The sequence below is a fragment of the Triticum urartu genome, chromosome 4A (genome assembly GCF_056163025.1).
Source record: "Triticum urartu cultivar PI428250 chromosome 4A, HENAU_Tu73, whole genome shotgun sequence".
NCBI lineage: Eukaryota > Viridiplantae > Streptophyta > Magnoliopsida > Poales > Poaceae > Triticum > Triticum urartu.
Window position 1 is genome coordinate 472,711,104 of NC_141876.1, and position 6,204 is coordinate 472,717,307.

The window sequence follows — 6,204 nt, forward strand, 5'->3', positions numbered from 1 at the left end:
ATAATACCAATGAAGAGATTGATGGATTTAAAATATCTCATTCATGACAACATGTGAAACATGAAACATGAATTCAAATTATCAAGAATGACATAATACCACCTCCAATGATACGGTTGAAATAATTGCACTTTAAAATGCAAGATAAAGAATACTTGAGTTCCTCTGAAAAGAATCTCGATGAACACTTTGAGAATGAATTAAATCATAGATGAACCATCATGTGGAATCTCCGTGAAGAACTCCGGTAACAAAAGGATAACGAGAAGAAAAAGGAAGTTGAAAACACGAGGTGAAACCTTGTAATGCTTTAGGTGTATCTCCGTGAAGATATAATTGCGAGAGCTTGGGACTCCGGGAAAGAAAAGATGAAACAATTGAAACCAAGAATTTGATGAGCCCCCGGAATAGGGAATTAATCTCTTGGCTGAAAGAAGAATAAGAATTACATTATGCTTATCCTTCACCAATTTAGATTGGAGGCAAGCAACGGATTTGGCATACTACTTATTCTCGTTGAAAAGGATTAAAAGAGATATCGACAACTTGATAAGGTCTTCAACGAAACACCGGTAGGATTTGAAAAGCACGAATGCATAGATATGATACACGAAGGAAGAAGAATCTTGCACGAACCACCGTAAGAATTAAAATGAACAAAGAAAAGATAAGGAAGACAGCGGGAAGAATTAGAAAATGAATGAAGATGCTTGAGAGAATTTAGATACAAGGGAACGAAGGGATCACGAACTGATTAGAGATCACTTGATGCACCGGTAAGATTGGAGAATGACAACTGAAGGCTGAGAATGAATACACCTGAATTGATGGACTCCGGATAACAAATTGAGAAGACTCTTGAATTGCTCCGGATGGATAAAAAGAATTCTCACAATCGAACAATTATGAGAGAATGGAAACAAGCTAGAATCACGAATCTTGAAGAGAATGGAGCAAGATTGAGAGGAAAATCTACTTCAGTCCTCAAAATCCGAGAATGACGACGAGAAACACCACCAAGACTTGTTGAGATACTCCGGGATGACGAATAGAAAGGTTGAGCCAACGGTGGAAAGAATTTGAAAGATCTTGGGGAAAAACATATGACAGATGATGAATCATTCTTACGTCAAACTTCGAAAGATTTGGGAATAGCTCCGGGAAAATAGAAGAGTCAGGTAAGATCCTGGAAAAAGGCCTGTGGGTTAGGGCCCCCTCAAAAGATACACCGTTGAACGATTACTTGAAAAGAGAGATTGCACCGGTTCAATTAAAAGGCTTGAATGAGATAACAACCTCGAAAGAGCTTGAAAGGATTGAGAATGGAAACGAATCTTCTGAGATATCTTGAGCACTCCGGAACAATTGAATAGCGAGAAATGACTGAACATGAGGTGCACCGGCAAGAGAATGTATTTGAAACAAGGAAATGATATGATCAACAAGGCTTGAATTGGTTCCACCGGAGAAGAAAAAGAACGAAGAATGATGAACTAGTAGAGCATCTTCTTGAGAAACACCGGGTAAGAATAGAGAAACTTCCATCAATAAATGGATAGTTGATTAAGAAATCTGAGTCCTTGAAGAAACAAGGGTGGGAGGGCGGGAAAAACAAAGGCAACTTGGAGACGGATGAAACAAACACCGTTGAGAAGAACTGATAATTGATCTTGCGAATGTCGAAGTGATGGATCCACTTGAACAGAAACACGCCAGTGAAAAGAAATTGAAATGACAAACTCGATGATCGAGAAGGATTAGTATTCACATAGGAATATGAGAACACCACTTGGAAAAGGTATGGAATCAACATTTGACTTCGAAGCGACTCGAATACCACAACTCCAAAACAAAACAAAGGATTGGCTTGCAAAATAAGCCAGAACAAACATATGATAGAGATTTTGTCCGAAGTTTTCATGGTGGGGCCTACACGGGCTCGATCATACAACACCATCATGTACAAGGCAGTGCACATGACATACGAAGCGTCCCCGAGTCGGCATAGCCAAGGACTCTCTAAGACACAACGAGACCACTGTAAAACCAACCGTGAATAGGCGGACCACTAGACGTCGAACCCCAATTTCATATCATACATCTGTCGGAAAGATATCCTAAGAGCTACTTGATTTCCCACCTATGAAACTCCCGAACCTTTCCGGTTATGCAATCAGGTGTTGGGGATACAGGGGAAGCCTAATATCTCACCCAAAACTAGCAAATCCTACATCCAGCTGTATCCATCCTTCAACACATAACCAAGAAACCTTCAGAAATCATCTACCTCAACCTTCGAAAAGCATCCATTATACAAGTTATGGCAATACTCCCGAACTCCCGCCCCAGTACTGGGTGGTGTCGAGGTTATCTCACCAACGAACTGCATAAAAGAGATTTTCGATGTCGGCGTACTAAACTCAGGTATTCCAGAACTGCAACGATAAAATTATGACGACAACACCTCGGAGCTCAACTCCCCGGGACACTTCCACAAAACCCCTGACAGGAGGCACCAAGACAATGTTCTCGTCACAAAACCATCGGAACGATTCCAAGATACCCGCGTGATCCTAAATTTTTTTTTAGTGAAATTTGAGAAGAGAAGAGTCAAAACTCTACGTCAGGATGCCTTACCAGAGCGATGAGGAGACTGGGAAGTAAAAAGAATTCCTAAACTCTCCGATATATAATTCCTAAATGACTCAAAACATTTTTCTAGACACAACTCGGCCGCTAAAAACGATCAAGCAATGGGGCTCCTAAGGTCGGGGAAGGCTCTGATACCAACTTGTAACGCCCTCGATGCGGCTATATCTCCTACGTGTCGAAGCACGACTTAGAGGCATAACTGCATTGAAAGCAATGTCGCAAGTGAGGTAATCTTCACACAACCCATGTAATACATAAGGGAGAGAGATACATAGTTGGCTTGCAATCGCCACTTCACACAATACATGAATAAAGCATTACATCATCCAGATACAATCAAGGTCCGACTACGGAACCAAAATAAAAGAAGAACCCCAAATGCGACAAGGTCCCCGATCGACCCCAACTAGGCTCCACTACTGATCAACTAGAACGAAACAACACAAGGACAAGATCTTCATCGAGCTCCTCCTGAGCTTGGTTGCGTCATCTGCACGGACTCATCGGCACCTGCAAGCTAGTTTTGGAAGTATCTGTGAGTCACGGGGACTCAGCAATCTCGCACCCTCGCGATCAAGACTATTTAAGCTTATGGGTAAGGTAAAAGGTATGAGGTGGAGCTGCAGCAAGCGACTAGCATATATGGTGGCTAACGTACGCAGATGAGAGCGAGAATAGAAGGCAAAGCACGGTCGATAAAAGTATGATCAAGAAGTGATCCTAAAACAACCTACACCAAGCATAACTCCAACACCGTGTTCACTCCCGGGACTCCTCCGGAAAGAGACCATCACGGTAACACACACCGTTGATTTATTTTATTTAAGTTAAGGTTCAAGTTATCTACAACCGGACATTAACAAATTCCCATCTGCCCATAACCGCGGGCACGGCTTTCGAAAGTTCAAAACCCTGCAGGGGAGTCCCAACTTAGCCCATGACAAGCTCTCACGGTCAATGAAGGATATTCCTTCTAGCGGGAAGACCCGATCAGACTCGGAATCCCGGTTACAAGAAATTTCGACAATGGTAAAAACAAGACCAGCAAAGCCGCCCAATGCGCCGACATCCTGATGGGAGCTGCACATATCTCGTTCTCAGGGCAACACCGGATGAGACATCCTACGAGTAAAACCAGCCCTCAAGTTTCCCCGAGGTGGCCCCGCAGTCTACTCAGTTCGGACCAACACTTAGACAAGCACTGGCCCGGGGGGGTTAAAATAAAGATGACCCTTGGGCTGGCCTAACCCAAGGGAAAAAGAGGCTAGGAGGAGAGTGGTAAAACCAAGGTTGGGCCTTGCTGGAGGAGTTTTATTCAAAGCGAACTGTCAAGGGGTTCCCATTATAACCCAACCGCGTAAGGAACGCAAAATCCGGGAACATAACACCGATATGACGGAAACTAGGGCGGCAAGAGTGGAACAAAACACCAGGCATAAGGCCGAGCCTTCCACCCTTTACCAAGTATATAGATGCATTAATTAAATAAGATATATTGTGATATCCCAACAATTAAACATGTTCCAACAAGGAACAACATCTCCATGTTCCAACAAGGAACAAACTTCAATCTTCACATGCAACTAACAACGCTATAAGAGGGGCTGAGCAAAGCGGTAACATAGCCAAACAACTGTTTGCTAGGACAAGGTGGGTTAGAGGCTTGGTTCAACAATATGGGAGGCATGATAAGAAAGTGGTAGGCATCGTAGCATAGGCATAGCGAAAGAGCGAGCATCTAGCATGCAAAGATAGAAGTGATTTCGAGGGTATGATCATCTTGCCTGAAATCCCGCAAGGAAGAACAACGAGTCCATGAAGCTGGCAAATGGACGTAGACGAACGAATCCTCACAAACGCGACGTTACCGGAACCAACCCGAAGAAGCAAACACCGGAAAGAAGCACACAACATAGTAAACAACCAACACATGAACATGGTATGATATGCGAGATGCGGTATGCGATGCATATGCATGATTTGATAAGGAATGCATGAACCTGGCCTCAACTTGGAAATCCAAGTGTGCCACTGGAAAGATGAGATGAAATCGCTTGAAAACGATATAAAGAACGCCGGAATCGGAGTTACGGTTTGGAAATGGCAAGCAATTTAAATATGACCACGGTCTGCGATTTACAGCAAGTAGCCATCTAAATGCAACAAGATAAACATGCTACAGCACCCAAACATGGCATCAAAATACATGGCAGGAATCCATACATGATGCTTAACAAAAGATGAACACTGAGCTATGGCTAATTCATCCATTAACAGGTTCAAGCAAGCATGGAAAAAGTGCAATTGGTAAACAGATGTCAGACTTAGTGAAATTAACACTTGTCTGGAATTTCAGATCAGATAACACTCTTTGGAGCATGAAAACTATATGCTACAGGACCTGAACATGGCAAAGTAAAGCATGGCATGGAGCTACTCAAAGAGCTTAACAAAAGTCCCTCAGTGACCTTGAGCCAAAAGGGATCAGAAAATACAATTGCAAGCATGTGAACATGGCAAAAGCATAATCAGGTTACAGACTTAGTTTAAACTGGAGCACCCTGAAACAGATATGAAGTAGGCATGTTTACGAGCTTGATGCACTCACTACAGAGCAAGTCATGACAAGCTAAGCATACACCCATCAAGAATACACATTATACAAGCTAGACATGGCAAGAACAACAACATAGCATGCACGGAACAACTACAACATCCTCGGCAAAATCGCTAACAAGTAGACAATCTGCCCAGATTCACGAAATAGCAAAAGTAGAGCTCGATTGGCTCAAGCTAGGGTGCTCCATAATTGCAAACAAAGACATGGATGGATATAGCACTACAAGATTAACAAAATATCCTTACTGATCATCCTCAAAAGAGGCACGGATCACTAGGAAACAACATGAACATATGGCCATATGAAATAAACAGCTCAAGGACTTAGTGGAAATGCTAAGTCCCTGAAATCAGCATTAGCAAATGCATCACTTTCCAAGCTTGTGCTAGTCACCACACACATCACAAAAATACATGGGTTGCACCCCTGGATAGATGGCAAAGCATATAACAAAACACATGTAGAGCACCTGGGCATATCATGCACATAATAATCATGGCAAAAATGACAAATATCTAAATGGAGCAGCAGATCTGACAAATATCTCAAGTAGCACTCTTCTAACAGCATTTCGGGCACCAAGATGAACTCAAATGAAAATGATGCAATGAGATGAAATGATGTACTCTCTGAGGCGAACATTTTGATATGCTATATGCATGAATCGGAGCTACGGATGCAAAGTTACGATGCGATGAATAGAGGCATATGAATTTGGAAAACTTCAGGACTTAGACGAATTTTATACCCTCCAGATTTGGATCTAGGTCAACTCCGGCGAGGGAGCCTGCGGAGGAGGTCGGCGAGGGGCAGATCCGGCCCGGACCTCGCCGGATCCGGGCGCGGCGGCGGCAGGGAGGGGCGCTCTGGCCAGTGGCGTTGGACGACGCGGCACATGGCGGGCGGCGGCGCACGGCGTGCAAGGCGGCGGC